The sequence below is a fragment of the Macaca fascicularis genome, chromosome 5 (genome assembly GCF_037993035.2).
Source record: "Macaca fascicularis isolate 582-1 chromosome 5, T2T-MFA8v1.1".
NCBI lineage: Eukaryota > Metazoa > Chordata > Mammalia > Primates > Cercopithecidae > Macaca > Macaca fascicularis.
The window spans coordinates 76,219,383-76,236,736 of record NC_088379.1 but is presented as its reverse complement, the minus strand read 5'-3'; positions in this window follow the sequence as shown (position 1 = coordinate 76,236,736).

The following is a 17,354-nucleotide window of genomic DNA, read 5'->3' as shown; positions in this document are numbered from 1 at the left end:
AAGGTTTTATGCGACTGTTCATATTCTAAGGATTTAAAAGCTAGCTATCCTAGTAATACACTAATACATCTACTTAAAAAAATCCAAATATGTATGTGTAACTATACAAAAAAAATCCCCACAATAATATTAATGCCTACAACTTTAACTATATGTTGACAAACCATCTGTTAACAAAAGAAAGGCTAGGAATAAAAATATATACTCTCAATTCACTCACACACACAAAATAAAATGCTCCAAACAAAAGTAATTTAAAAAGACAGTTAAATTCTTTTTTGTAGTACTTCTCCTTTAGTATTTAGATAATCAGTCTTGTGAAATAAATTTTTGGAGAGGAGATCATGTAGATTAAATTGTCTCTAACCTTTAACACATAGAACAACCTCAGAAGCAGAAAGCTAAAATGCTTTCAGTAACAGGAACTAAATAAAAATATATGTGAAGAGGTGGGTATAACAAAATAGGAAGTTTGTTGAGATCTGTGAGGTCTTATTGAACTAGAGTGTAGAAATTGCTTAAAGACATTCTTCTTTTTTTAAAAAATATGTTTTCTGCTGGCTAAAACAAAGCACTTGGTTCTGAATCCCTCCCTACTCTGTTTAACCTAATTTTCTCCATTGCTTTCCTAAAGCAACTATGTTGAAAAACCAGTCATGACTTTAAAAAAAATTACCAATATCTTCTGGTTTTGATATGGAAACCATTAATTAAAGGAGCAGTTTCACTCCAGAATTGCAGCACTTGAAACCAAATCCATGAAAAGTTTTACCAGAACAAGGTTTTCTTCCTATGGGTAATCACTTATTGAATTAAAGCATACTTCACACTTTCATTACCTGAACAGAAGAAAAGAGAAGATAATTTGTTATGGCTAAAAAATTAAAATGGATACAAAGGAAGAAGATCACAAGTTCACATCAGGGTTTTCTTTTATATTTACTGGAAAGAAGTATTTTCTTTTTTCTTTTCTTTTTTTTGAGATGAAGTCTTGTTCTGTTGCTCAGGCTGGAGTGCAGTGGCCCAATCTTGGCTCACTGCAACCTCCATCTTTCAGATTCAAGTGATTCTCCCACCTCAGCCTCCTTAGTAGCTGGAATTACCGGTGCCTGCCACCACGCCTTGCTACTTTTTGTATTTTTAGTAAAGATGGGGTTTTGCCATGTTGGCCAGGCTGGTCTCGAACTCCTGGCCTCTGGTGATCAGCCTGCCTCGGCCTCCTAAAGTGCTGGTATTACAGGCATGAGCTATCGCTCCTACTCAAGAAGTATTTTCTTACTTTTTAAGGAAACAGGTGCCCATAGTCTTTTTAAAACCAGAGAGAAACATAGCTCCTCAAGCTGGCATTAAGACTTTTTGGTATGTGGAAATGCAGTGTTTTAAATATTGTTGCTTTAAGTACAGGAGATAGAAGATAGAAGAATCAGTCATGCTATCAATGCTTTAGAGAAATAATACCAAAATCTCTTCCTGAGTCATTAGGTGAAAGCATTTATCATTTAAAAAAATCAGACAGCAGTTGTTTTGCCATAAATTTTCATTTCCTTAGAAAATATAAAGATCAAAGCATTTCATTTTGTAAAGCATGCATTAATGACCATTACGGTTATCAAAAAAGATTTTAAACTGCTGTGTTCTTGTCCTTGACAACTTACAAAGAACCACTTTTTGTGAAGTGGTTCTCCCAGGAATCTGGGATACAATCAGTAATTGATTTTGTTGAGAGATCTAATTGTTTGATAAAAGCATTATTTCATTCTTTAGATTGGTAACCTTGGGGGAAGAGGTCTTAACCTTTCTTTTTTTTTTTTTTCAGTCCTGAAGAGATGTGGCTCTAGATTGAATGGTACTGCAAGGTTGACTGTTTGAGTTAATTGACTGGTCAATTTAGCCAAGTAGCCAATTTTCTTTTCTTTTCTTTTCTTTTTTTCTTTTTTTCCCCTCATTTGTTTCCTTACAGTTGAGTTGATTTTTGCTTGGTTACACTGAAGAACTGGCTTCAAATAGACCAGGAAAAGAATTTACACTTTGCCCAAACAGAAGCAAGTTACTGAAAGCCTTTGAAACCCTTGATCAAAACTGTTTTCATAAAGGCATATTTTTAAGGGTGCGAAAACTCTTATAAAAACTGTCCTTAATTTATTATGTCCAAAAGTGAGCTTCTAGTTTTCACTTTCTGATCTGTTTCTTCCACAATTTTCTACCATCCATGACTCCCATGGTGTAACTGACTTCTGGTGACATTACTCCTCTACTCAAAAGTATTCATTGACTCTCCACTGCTCAAGAATCAAAGTAATTCTAGATTCCTTGAAATTTGGTGGTGACTTTCTATCATCCGCTAAAAAGGTACGTTAGCACTTTCCAAAGCAACCTTCAGACTACTTGCTCTTCTCTGAAATAATCCTCCTTCTGTGCCTTTGTATATCTGGTTCAGCTGATGCAAATGCAGGTCTTGTACTAATCATCCCGATAGTTAACTGAATGCAGCTTCAGTTTTACGTATCTGTGGAGCTCCTCTAAGCTACTCCTGGGGAGGACCTCTTTTCCCTGTGTTTTTTTCTTATCTCCTTTCTTCCACTCTACTCATAACCATCAGTTCACGTCGCAGCTCCGTTTTTCATGCAGGGACTCAGAGCTGCTGCCTATGTTCAAACCTCTGTGTGTTCACGAGGAAAAACTGAACTAATATTGAATGCATGTTACCATTTCTCCCCTACGGAACTGACTACACTTTTCCTGCATTGCTCAAAACCCTGTGGATATGTGTCAAGTGTTAAGTACTCAAGCTATTACCAATGCCAAAGGACTGCAGAGGTGGAAGTTCCCTGCTGCAAACTATACAAGGGGATACTGGCCTTAAAATAAACTGCGACACAATCATCATCACTGATAATAAATCTAAAGTGGTCGTTATCTTGGACATGAATGAACTAATTTCTCTGAATTGCTTATGCCTCTGGGGCACAGTGTAGAGAACAGGACTATTGGACATCCGCAGAGATCAGAAGCACATATTCCATTCAGAAAAAAACATGACTCTGTTTACTTGAGGGCATGGTGTGGGCTTGACTCAACGTTAAATTAACCTACCAAATCAGCAAATGTTCAGTGACCATCATGTTCAACTATTTTTTTTTCCTTAAAAAGAAAGAATGGACTTTTTACAATGTCTTTCTTATGTCCAAGGCCCAATCCTACCTATTAAATATATACATGAGCCCCTGTAACTGAGGGCTGAAAGTATTTCCCTCAGTGATGCAATGCCAATCTTGTCAACTTGTTCAAGTAACTTGACTAGGTTGCAGGTGGAATTCTCTGTAAAACTTAATGCATCAAACAAAATTAATCTTAGAATAATAAACTGGATTTAAGTCAATCAGTACTTAATATGAAATGGTATATGAGACAATAATATTTTTCATCTCAAGTAGAAAAATCTCTAATCTAATACATTTGGGTAAACTTGGTGATCCAGCAAAGTTAGCTACTTTTGAAATAGCTTGATCCAGGCAGAAATTTCTATTTTTGCAGTTATTGTCACCTTTAAAGCAGTAGAAAATTGAGTCTCAGAGCATTTGCTTATTAGACTTGCATTAAAAGTCTAAATGAATCGTATTGAGTTGATAGGATTTTTGTGTGACTTTTGAGAAAACATTCTCTTCCAGTATGACAGTCTCAGAATATTTTCAGGCTTTCAGGAGATTCGGGTATTTTGGACTTGGGTAAACTGAATTTTGGGTGGTACAATGAGGAACATTTTAATTTTTTCATTTTGGTTTCTACTTATTCCATATATGTATCATTTTGGCTAAAAGTTATCAAAGAAACTTATTCTTAGAGTCAAGAGACAGTGATGAAAGTTATGGAATTTAAAATTACCAGGCTATAAACATTTTTGAGGAGTTAAATGCAGATTTTTAAAAACCCCAAAGTAGTATTTTGGTCTGTCTGACTTCTTGCATAGAAACAGAAGATTGTTACTTGAGTAAATGTTGGCCTTCCCTGAATGTGCACTTTATATCAAACTATAGATTTCAATAGCTGTTGGTTGGTGAGGGGTCTTGCCAGTGAGTTGAATGTCAGAGGAATACATCATTGTCTATATGGCAATTGTATTAGTCCGTTTTCACACTGCTGATAAAGATATACCTGAGACTGGGTAATTTATAAAGAAAAAGAGGTTTAATGGACTCACAGTTCCACATGACTGGGGAGGCCTCACAATCATGGCAAAAGGAGAAAGGCATGTCTTACATGATAGCAGGCAAGAATGAACTTGTGCGGGGAAACTCCTATTTATAAAACCATCAGATTTTGTGAGACTTATTCACTATCATGAGAACCGCCAGGGAAATACCTGCCCCTATGATTCAACTACCTCCCGCCAGGTCCCTCCCATGACACGTGGGTGTTGTGGGAGCTACAATTCAAGATGAGATTTGAGTGAGGACATGGCCAAATCATATCAGCAATTTCAGTTGTTTCTAAAGAAGACACTCTTGTTCATTTAGAAACAGTTGGTGAAATAATATATAAGTAAGTGCATTAAGAATTGTAACATATGGTAATATGAATTATGATTTTAATGGACACTTTATGATTTTACTTATATACTTTTCCATAGTTTATATCGCCTTGATACAAAAAATCCATATTCATAATGAACATAAGCCTGGGAAGCCCATATTTGCATAAAACATGGTCCAGAACCAAAATTCATGATTCAATGTGTCAAAAACTGTAAATAAAAACAATCTCAGAGCTGTGTCAAATCTCACTAGTCATATATCTACACACACAAAAATATTTTTGTGCATTTTAGGGATTCCAGCTTCTTCTGAGTATGACAGTCACATGCTGTCCCCATTCTCACACTTTCCACTCACACCTCCACCCTCAACATTCTTGCTCATGTCCCTGCAATTTTGTTGAAATTGCTCTTATTTTAGCTCCTAAAGACCTTTTCTTGCTGATTTGAAAGGGCATTTGATTTTTCTGCAACATTTTACATTGAGTGTCCATCTTGAATCCTTTTCTTTATCTGGCTTCCTGACAATATATTCTCTATATATTCTCTTGGTTTGCCTCCTACCCCTTTGGTCATTCTTTCTCAGCTCCCCTCAAGGTGACCTTTTCTCTGACAAATTTCATTAATTTTAGACCTTGGAGCTCTTTTTCTTTAGCCTTCTCCTTCATCCATACACATCTTTCCTAAATGATCTTCATCTTCTTGCATGGCATCATTACCATCCACATGCTGATGGCTCCCAAAAGCCAGCATCTCTCCTGAGCTCACACGTAGATGTCTGTGGTAAATATCTAAGGGATTTTCTGATGAGGACCCATTTTCTAGGAATGACCCTCCCTTTCCATGTGCATGTTGAAGCTATGCTATTGTATGACACTTCCTTCTACCACAGTTAATGTGTCCAGCACTTGATTCAAGCTTGGCCAACAAATTTGTGTCATGAGTTTTTGGGTTAGAGACTGAGAGTCAGGTCAGCCTTTCTCTGAGATCTTGGACTGGAATCAAGGTGGTTGCTCGGGTCAAATGTGCATCATTGTTGTGAAATAATCCCATCCATTCTGATTGGTGGTAAAATATTTTAAATGTCACCTCTGATTGTAGGGTACAAAATTTGGAGATTATAGGCAGCCATGTTTACTTTCATGTACACCATGTAAGCAGATAGGACAATGAGAGATTGTGAAGTTTATTCTAAGTAAATTATATCTCAATAATAGTCATCTTTTAAGCTTAAAAAATAAATCATAAATAGAGAAAAAGAGATGAGAAGTGCCAAGAGAATCCTGAAGGTATTTAGGTCCCCAAATGCTCTGGCTACTGAGGTACAGATGCATCCTTATCCCATTACATTTATAGTACATTGTACTCTTTCTTAAAGCTAGCTTGATTAAAATATGTCACACTTTCAACAGAAAAGATACTAGTTAATAAAACATTCTTCTACCTACTGGACATTTTTACTTCTATGTCATGTACCTCTAATTCTCTGCTCTTCTTCCACCAATGCTAAGCTTCAGGTCTGACACTCCCTCTGTAGCTTAGTAAGTGCTATCATTACTTATCAAAACCATGGAGCTGGTCATTATCTTTGATTCCTCCTACAATCTCATGCACTGCCTTCCAGTCAGTCAAATCCTGTTAGTTATCCACCCATTTATTTCCATTGCCACTCTACCATCTTAATCCTCATTACAATTGCCTTATTTGATTACCTTATAACTGGTCTTTCTGCTTCTAGCTCTGCATTCTCCATTAGGTTCTTATTCCAGAAATATTTCTTATTTCACTTCACAATAGCACCCATAATCAGAGCTCTTAGTGACCAAGTCCATTGTTGCCTCTTTAACTTCATTTCTTGCCACAACCTTTGTATCATATGCATGAACCATGCTGAAATATGCATAGTTGCTCTATATGAAATGACTTTCCTTCTTTTGTCCTCATCAGAGCACCCTGTATGGTAAATTGTCCATTTATCACTAGTTTGTAAGCTCCTTGCAGGCAGGGATAATGTTCTTTGTTGCATTACCATTATAACACAGTGCCTATCTCATGATAGGCATTCAGTAAATACTTACTGAACAAATGCATTTGTTAAATTAATGAATTGCTGCTGGATAGAAGCAGAGAGCACAGAAGCAGAGATTTGAACTTGTCAGGAAAGGACAAAGTCATTTTCCATGAACTGAATGTTGGAAGGGAAGCAAGACTGTAACTCTGGATTCAGTGTTTCGTGAATTATCACTTAGCAATCTTAATAATCTTGAACATGCAGCACTTCACGCACTAGTTCATGTTCATCTCTTGGGACAGGCATTGATTCTTTGACATGTAGCTAGTCAGGTAGAATAGATTTTACTGTCTACAGCTGGTGGCATTTTTCTATGTGCTTTGAGTTTTTAGTTCCATGACATTTTTAAAGATATTGCTGCTTTGATTTTTCCAGGACACTGCAGTATGAGGACTATTTGAATGTTAAAAGCTACAGCTCTGCACATCCTAGAAAAATTAACTACTTAATTGCATTAATAGGTGCCTGTTGAGGCTCAGCACTGTGTTGGTACTGGAATAATTGGATAGGCTGGATGACTATAAGTGGGATAGCTTATTAGAGATTTACTGGTATGCATGATTTTAAACTATGTAGGCTTAAAAATAGGAGGGTGCACAGAGGTGTTTGAAAGCAGATGGTTAGAACTGTAGGACTCAACTCTGGAAAAGGCTCATAAGTCTTAGTTCACACCAGTCCAGATACATAGGATGAGTAATATATTTGTAACCAAAATGTGAGCTGCACTCACCTTGCCCCTTTGGATTTAGGCAAGACCAAGTCATACCCTCATTCTTTGTCTTGTGGATGCCCACTGCCTTTTTAAAGATTTTTGTAAATTCTCAAAGGACTATGTTTTCATGATCACCTGCCTCTAATGTCCTACCTCAACTGACTTCTTGTCATTGGTTTGTCCTTACAGTTTCTTCATCTCTGACCTGCCATTGTTGCCACTGACCCCAGTGGAAATTCAGGCACTTCTTGATTCCTTAACAAAGCAACCACAGACACTAGGCAGGTTGTGTGTGGCAGAGCTAAGTATTGAAAGTGTATTATGGGAAGTTAGAATCCCATATAAGTCATTCTTGTTCTTCATTCCATACAGTGAGTTCTCACTGGCCTGATTAGCCACAACAACTGCTGAGGGTCCCACTTCTGTCATTTCGTGATACTTTTCTTACCTCTCTCTCCTGGATTGCCTCTGGGGAATCAGAATTTCTACTCGATTGTGTGGCACAATTCAGTTTTGTCCATCTCCGTGTCCCAAATCTGCCTCCATTGCATATGTAACACTCATCCAGTTATTCAGGCAAACAAAAAGACAAGGACTCATTTAGAAACACAAAAGATATCCTGACATTTTATTACTCCTTTATCAAGGTTCATCCTCCTTAGAACCCTTGTGGTTTAAAATCGTCCTTTTCTCCCACTTTTAATATAATACATTAATTCCAAAATGGGCATAGAGAAGGGGGTTTCTGGTCTGTTGGTGAGCAAGTAAAACTTAGTCCTCATCAATAAGCAAGTAGTCTTTCTTTGGAATGTTTTAACAGTGAGATATCACAGAATCCATCCCTACTCATCTTCAAAGAGCAGAAGATGCAACACGGTTTCATCATAAATCCTTTTTACTCTGCAAACTAAGGATTACTTGAGCGAGAAAAATTTTTTCCTGCGGTATTCACCTTCCTGAACAAGGACAAGTGACACACAAAACTTATTTGCTTTATCTTTATTCCAATTTCCTAGTGAGGCTTTTTCTGACACAAAGAGTTCAGGCAAAGGCCAAGGAGAATGGAAGCAAACAGCCATCAAGTGCAGAAATACCTTTACTTCTGTGAAGAGATTGTCAGTGCCTGTCTTGACATATCTTACATTGGTTTACTCTTTGTCTTCTCTAGGCTGATCACTGTTCTCTTGTTATTATCTAATTTTAAGAGAAATTTGCTCATTTAGCTAAGGTTTAACTATTTAGTAAATTGTAAACCTTTTATAGCAGCTACCAACCAAATAATTTACCAAGTTGTAGAAAGATAACATAAATAAAGAAAGGAATTGGTTTTAAGTCGAGAGCCGAGGCAAACAGGAGAACTTATGGCCTGTCTAGGAAAAGCAACAAGTACTCACCAAATGCCAAATGCTGAGTGTGGCACACAGGCCAGAACATCATGCTTTTTTTTTTTTTTTTTTTTTCATATCTGAGATCTTTCCTGTTGCTTGGTCAAAAAGGGTTGCCTTTTAAAATTTGTTACCAACTAATAAAAACAGACAAAACAAAATATGCTATGAGGCCAACACTGTGAGCTTCAAGCAAAACAAAGCTAAGGTGGAATCTGACCTGCAGGTCGGAACTGTTTGACTACCTCTTTTTGGTATAACTTTGGAACTTCTGTATGTACTTTGTTCTTCTTTTCCTCCCTTTTATTTGTAACTCCCTTCTACAACAATAAAAAACCTGGTTCCCATTTTCTTCAACATATTTAATCAGTTGTTCAAGCCTAGAATGTACAGAATGTAGTTTTGGAATTACTAACTCCTACCATTGAAGAACTGAAACTGTGCCTAAAAGCCTGCATCTACTATCAAGAAACAGAACATTTCCATCAACTTAGAAAGTTCCACTGCTTATCCTGCTTCAGCATAGTTTTTCTTAGTGTATTTTAGCCAAATTCTCTTCTCAAGTTTCTGTGGACCCGATAATATGGGAAAGTGCACTGATGTGCTTCACAATGAGCTAAGGTAAGATTTTAGGTCAAAAAATATTAAAATGAGGGACATTTTACGAACTACCTCGACAGTGCTTCCTAAAACTATCTGGATCATGAAAAACAAGGAAAGTCTAAGAAAGTGCCACAACCCAGAGGAGATGAAGGAGATATGACAAGTAAATGCAACATGGTATTTTGGATGGGATTCTGGAACAATAAAAGAACATTAATGGAGAAACAAGTAAAATCTGAGTGAAGTCGGGAGTTGAGTTAATAGTAATATATGAATGTTATTGTTTTATATTTGACAAATGTAAAGTGATAAAATTAGGAGAAACCGAAACCTGGTAAGGGGTACACAGGATTCTTTGTACTATCCTTGCAAATCTTCTGTAAATCTAAAGTGATACGAAAAAATTGTTAAAATTATTTAAAACATTGGGTATGAAAAGACTCATATAGGTTTGGATAGTTAAGAACCGAGGGACTGGGCCAGATAAATTTGAGATCAAATATTAGCTCTAAGACTTGCAAACATAACTGGCAATGATTTGACTAAAATCAAAATCACCTGCTTTCAGACATCTCTCTCCACCCTTTTAAGTAGCAATAGCAGTTTTCAATAAAGTATAGCAAAAAATTTACAAGCTTGGGCACATTATGTTGAACATACATATCTTGAGCATATTAACCTCTCTTAACTGTAGCTTTCACATCTCTAAAACACAGTAATTCTTATTTCCTACCATTGATATGGGGCTAAATGAAGAAAATCCATGTAGAGTAGCTTATGCATATCTTAGGGCCAGGAGTCCTTTTCTCGTTCACCAATGTATATCTGAAACTAGCATGACTACATATAGTAAATATATAATGAAAATTTGTTGGTAGATAAACTTTTTTCCTATGAAATGAAAACATCTTTCAAATTATTTTTTCTAGAATCTATTGTCATTTCAGATTCTCTTCTAATTGTGACATCTCTGCAGTATCATGATATGTGTGAGCTATTTGACTGCAATTTTTTGAGCTCCTCTTGATATAAATGTAGCTATTCTGCGTATTGGGAGAATATTTTTTCAGGCTCTGGAGGCAACTCCCTGATGGCACATACAACTGCATTCTCATTTTCAGTTTCTCGATATGGGATGATTCTTCTCTGTGTTCTTAATGACAAAGGTCATTTGGGCCCCACCATTGGAGACATATTAAAGTTACTGTGTCTCTCCTCAAACTTTAGGCTTGAAAACATTAAAACAGATGGTGATACTTGGTGGGTAATTAATTTTCCTTTGGAGCAATAATCGCTTTCCTTAAAAATAAATTAACGGCTCCCTCTTTTTCCAAGAAGTAATGGTTTAGTAAATTGAGCAATGAACTGGGCTGCTCTTGAGCAGGACTTAGGGGAAGACATATTTTGTGATTCTGCCCCTGTCTGGTTGTGTGAATTTGAGAGTCTCACGCTTTTGGCTGATTGGAAGGCTTAAACAAATCAGAGCATTTTAAGCACTTTAAAGTGTGCCTGATGCAAAGTGAGACTTTAGAACTGTTAGCCAATATAATGATTAGAGGTACAAAGATGGACACTGTTAACTGATCTTTCTGATTTTGTGTGGACACTGAAAGACTTACAAGGGTATTACATATAAAATGCCATAAGGTTCTGGTACACAGGATCCACTTGCACAGGTGGTGTTTAAAAAACTAATAATCGATTAATGAACCAATTGCCCTTCTTGTTTCATGTTATAGTAAGTTGATTGGAAAATATTTGAGTTTCTCTCTTCTGCTTGGACAGCAATGTGTACAGTATGTTAACTGCCTAACAGATATCATCAAATACAATCTCACGAAAAGCCCACGTTTTAATACTCAAAGTTCTCTATATATTTTTAAAGGTTTTTTTGAAATAAAGCTTCCCACGTGTCTGTACTTTAAACTTTTTATATTCTTAAACTTTGAACTTCTAGCAATTCTATGACACCATTATTTTGTGAAATAACATGCTTTGTTTTGTTTGTGTCCACAAACACGTATGTAGTTATTTACCACTTGAATTCTTATAGTTATTTAAATAATGTAACCTAATGATACTGGGCAGAAAGTTATTGTGTGATCATTCTCTTGAGCTTCTTCTGGTTTAAGCTTCTGCCAAGGGGCATATTTATTGGGTAGGAATTAGCATGGTTTAGCATAACAGGAGATGTATTTTAATACTTCATTCAAAACAAGAAGTGATTATTTATGAAAAAATACATTTTAAATTCACTTCCTCTTACCAGTGTATGAAAGAATACTGAACTCCTACAGAGAGAATTGCACTGGCAAAGTGACTACAAAGATATCCAGACACCACTCAGCACAGATTGCCCAGGGCTGTGGCAACAACAGCCCTAATTTGCCTTTTGCAGAGTATTGGAGGGGAAAAATGCATGTTTTTTTCAAAATTATTTGACAAAGAGTACTTTTTTAAATATTTGCTCAAGCCAGTGTATAAAGGAAGGCAGATATAAAGAACCAAGCCCAAGTACAGATCATTTTGCACAGTGTTAGCTTGTGACACAGGACAGAACCCAGAATGAAGCCAAACCCTGTCTTTCAACACATGAGTTCAGTTTTATCTCCCCTATGAGGACGAATTGAAAGTTGATGTCAGATCCCACTGAATATCCTTTAAGGCTCATTTTTATATTGGTCTGTAGAGTAAGCTGAATCTAATTCTCATTTTCTTTTTCCAAACTCTGGGACAATAATTCTCAACAAATAGTAAATAATACCGTTGGTGATCTTAATAATGTTCTGAGTCAAGAAATCCTTTCAAATATTGTTTATGAGTATAACTAGTACCTTGAGCAATGAAGACTTACGAAAAGCAGTCAAAACCTACTGCTTGTTTTGTTTTAACGTCTCCTGTTTCTTTAAATTATATTCACTGGGGAAAAGGGTGTGCTGGGTCTCGGGATGAGATTTTAGGCAGTCCTAGCATATTTCTGATCATTCTTAGAACGTATAATGTCCTTTGGTCAATTTAAGATGGGAGACACAGTCATGACTTCGAAATTAGAATGTCAGATCTCATATACTGATTAAGTCTTCAGCCTTAATTCAAAGGTAATACTTCTGAGTCCCTTCCCCAGTGAGACCCAGCAGCAGACGATGTCTTTGCCTTTGGAGAGTGAGCGGGTGTTTCTCTCACTCCCATTCTCTTTTCACAACTTGTTAACTGAGGATTCTGATCTCATCAGGTTTGGATCAGGAGAGGGAGAAGGAGAAAGGGGATCCAAGAAAGTCTTATGGATTAGTATGTCAGTAAGCTGGCTTTGTTCTTGCTGGCCTGGGTGATAATTTACACTTCTCTTTCTTTCTTGGGTGATTGTCAGAGAATTTTTTGGAAGTTCCACAGTGGAGCCAATCACCAGCCACTCCTGTCAAATAGCCAGCTCATTCCTACAGAGTTGTCAAATGGGCCAATGTTGAATAGTGACCCCGAAAAAATTATACGAAAATTCTAACTCCTACAACTCGTGAATATGACTTTACTTAGAAAAAGAGTCTTGATGGATGTAATTCAATTAAGATCTTGAAATGTGACCATCCTAAATTGTCCTAATGGGACCTAAATCCAATGACAAGTTTCCTTGTAACAGAACTGCAGAAGGAGAAGAGAGACAGAGGACAAGGCAATGTGAAGACAGAGGTGAGGACTGTAGTTATACAGCCACAGGCAAGGAATTCCTGGAGCTAGCAGAAACTAGAAGAGGCATGGAAACATTCTCCCCCACAGCCTTTGGAGGAAGCACAGCCCTACTGACACCTTGATCTTGGACTTCTGGCTTACAGAACTGTGAGAAAACAAATTTCTGTTGCTTTAAACCACCCCGTGTATGGTAATTTGTTATGGCAGGCCCAGGTAACCAGTAGTCAACATCGTGACTGGACATTGTCAGGTCCTGCATAATTATGCTTTGATACAGCCTTCTACTGTGCTGACATAGGCTGCTTTAGCTGGGGTCTCTTCTCAGTTTCCTCAGGCTTCATCAGATACCCTAGTGTGCACCCCACACTCCAGGGAACATATCTCAAACCCCCCAAGTGTTTTCTTTGAGCATCCTCTTGTTACACTTGAGGTAAGAAGAGAGGCAGCCATGGTCACTAAATCCATTTCGTTGAGATGGATCTTATAGAACATCTTTATGCAAATAAATTCTATTCAAATCTTTTTTCTGTCTTCTTTTCTCAATTACTTACCTATTCACTAATTTATTTGTGTTTTTTTTTTTTTGAAATGTCATTTAAATCATCAAAACTATTTGTGGTTACCAACTTTGAAAATTCAATTTACTATCAGTAGTCTGTTGGTCACTTAGTTAAAACTGCCAACTTAACATCCTGGGTTACATGCAGATATTTCCAATATATGGATCTCTACCTACCCATCAAAACCCTGGTGCCTAATCAGATAACACAGGTAACCAGAGCCTCTACAGAATTCTAGAATTTTATTTTAAAGAGGGCTCTGTCTTGCTGTTGTACACTTTACAATACTTTCAGGGAACTGTTTTATTTGTGATGTTTGTCTAAAATTTTCAAGGCAGCACCTGAGCTCTGGCTGCAGATGGCTCACACCTTACAGTGATCTGCACTCTTTGTCCCAGGTGATGCCCTCTTGACCCAAACCTTTTCCTTTAGAGAACCTCTCCCCAGTTAAACTACAACTCCTGGCTCTTGCAGGAGAAACATTTGTTTCTCCCTTCTCGGGTTCTACCTGCATCTCAGCCTGCTTCAAGTTTGGGTAACACTAATTTGTGGTTGTGCAGGAAGCTCAGCAGGCCCTTGCTGCCTCTAGGGCAGCTGGGGGAAGACAGTAAAAACTGCCACTACCTGCCAAGCTTTCTTTGTTCTCTGTTGGCAGAAGGAGCAGGCAGTTTCCTAGGAAGAGAGATGCCACAGGAAAAGAGCTCATGGAAAGTAGAAGAATTGTGTTCACACTGAGGTGTGGGGAGCTGTTAAATAGCTTGACTGATTTCTAATCCCGGAAGGCAGGCTTAAAATATGAGAATCCGTAATGGAACAACTTACACTTGCTCTCTACTGTCTTACTCTAGTGGGCTTGTGTTCTTCACGTGTATACAAACTTATTCCGCCATTTCTAAATATGAGTTAATACTGAATCAACATTCTTAGGCATCCTTAAGACATTGGAAATCTTACCACCTCCCATCTCTCTTGGAGGTTTCCTACTTAAAATCTACATGCGTGAAATATTCAAGTCCAGACAAAATTCTCCCTTGGACAAAGTTAAGCATTCCATAGCTTTTCCTTAAATCAAAGTAGTAGGCCAATCCCAAATAGGTTATCACAAGGAAGCAGGAGTTCAAACAGGAAAGATAATCAGAATTCTTGAAATGGTAAAGCAAAGTCAACCAAGTTACTACTAAAACCTGGCCCCCAAAAGTTCTGTGTTTTGATGAATAATATTACCAACTCTCTTCACTGGGGAAGAGTATGGACATTTTACTATAAATACTATAAATAGGAGAGAACGTCAGGGTGAAACTGTGGGGGGAAGAAAAAGACTCATTTCCCTTCACAATGCTCAATGCTCTCCCTGAGTTCTGTAGTCCCCCAGAATCTCAGAGGGATCACTAGCTAAAGACTTCACCTTCTGAGGCAGAAAGATTAATTCTTATCAAAGATATTGCCATATCCATGTATAATGATACTGTGGAGAATCAGCTTTGGGTTTGGCTCCGCTCTACCCAGGGGATGGGGTGAAGTTCTTTCTAAACCTCTCAGAGTCTCAGTTTCCTCTGTAAAGCAAAGCATGAATAATATCTGGTAAAACTGGCTTGATAATTACATGATGGGGTGATGCATGTAAAGTGCACATAAAATGCTTGGCACAGGGTAGCAATTCAATCCATGATAAGGTTATAGCTATAACTTTATAATAGATGTTGGCATGCACAGTCTTTGGTTCCCAGATTCCTGGTTGGTTCCCAGATTCCTGGTTGTCTCCTGTGCTACTTCTAGGTAGCTTACACCTTTCCTCTTACATTATTTGGCAGATTCCTATTACAAGCTTTTGTTTCGTTAGTCCTCTGCCTTCTGGGAACAATTGTTCCCCTTCTTAAACAGACTCGTTATTTTTCTTCCTCCTTTCATGCAGGGAGATTCTGCAGAATAGCCATGGGCTGAGAACAGAACTCTTGGAAACCATAATGTTTAAGAGGTAGAAGAGGAAACGCATCTCATCAGGGATTCAGCAAAGCACCAAGAGGTAAGAAGAAATTCAGATGTAAAAGAGCAGAGATTCAAGACAAAGTATAATACGGAGCAAAATTCATTGCCAAGGTCTAGAGAAAGGACTCAAAGAAAATTCTTTACTCAGATCCATAGATGCTCTCCTGCTCATGCCTGCCGAGACCAGTCCCACACATTCATCTGCCAGTTGGTGGGTGCCCCAAGAATCTTACAGCAGAGAATGCATGGAAACGTTCCCTGACATGAGAACTCTAAGCCCAGTGAGGGTAATGGCTCAAGTGGGTGCAAAGCCCAGTGAGGGTTATGGCTCAAGTGAGTGCAACAGTGGGCCATGAAGTGTTAGCATGTAGCAGCATTTTAGATTTGTGTGTTTGCTGTACTTGCAGGATGAAACAGGCCGTTCTGATATAGAGTCTTCTCTTTACAGGGGAAAGCAAAAGGGTGCAAAAAATGCCCCCCAGTGCCCAGGGCCCAGGATTTCAGAGGCTCCAGAGCTTATGTGGATCTACTCAGTAAGGCACGCTGTAGGAGGAAAGTAGGTCACTTCTTAGCTTGCTCTATAAACACCCTAGATTCAAACCCATGTATTCCTCCTCCACAGAAAATAATGTATACCAGTCATTGTAAACTAGTGCCTCAAGGGAGGGATCTGTTCTTCCATAGGGTTTTGTAAAATTGAATTTGGTCATGCATTCTGCCTTTTGAGCCATAGTCTCCACCAGTGCCTACTCAATTTGCATTACTCGTTTGTGGGCCCTGCCTAGGCCCTAGAAACATCAAATCAATTTGCAAAGCTTGACCTAATCAAATCTTATGATATATCTTTGCCTCTGCAAGCTGCAAGAAAAGGCCTTTTGCTTATACCCTTTACTCTTCAAGTCTGCCTCCAATATTCATTTTAACTTGGTTTCATTTAGATCAAATGCTAGAGGTTAAGAATTTTGCCCTTACAAATTGTGACTGGCCTCAGGAGGATGCATTTCTCACCCCCAGGAAGTATTCACAGAGAAGAGGTTTATCACCTTTTCTTAGATAGAAACATGCCTGACTACCAAAACTTGTCCTATGAAAAGATGCTGGAACAAAAATCTTTTCTGTTTTAACAAGAATCTTGCATTTTGCTTTTTTTTTTTTCTTGTTCCTTGTCTTCATAACTGCCATGGTAACATGGGTCTGGGTCTGACTATTTCTTCACATTCAGTTGTGAAATGGTTTTTTTTGACCTACTGCTTTTACAGGAGGCACCACTTATGACCCGATTTCAAGTTACATAGAGTCACAGGAAAATGGAGCCAAACTTCAGTGTCTTTATTTGTTAAGCAGTGAACCATGTCACATACATTGTTTGCTGAGCGGGTCAGGGACTAAGAATGCCTCAGTAGAGGTATCTCAGGGCCTTCCTTCTATGAAGCAGAAGAAAAGGAGGAAATGAGACTTATTTTCCTAAGGGCCAGCCTTCAAAGAATGCAGGAGCTCTATATACTAGGGCTGGATGATGCTGACTTCCACTGCTACTTAAAGACTGGTGTTTCTCATGCAGGAAGATGAAACAATGTGGGCCATGAGACTATTTTGCTGTTCCCCTAAAAGGCACCAATGGCTACCAGCATTAGCGCCATGCCTGGCACACAAAAATATTTATAAGTTAATGGATTTATTTTTGATATTTTCATTAAGAGATTTAATGTGTAGGGGTGGGGGGCGTTTGACTTTAAAAAGAATCTTTTTCCAAAGGAAAACCAACTATGACAAGGTTGGTCAGTAGTAAATCAGGAGCTCTGTAAACATGATGTGAAAATGT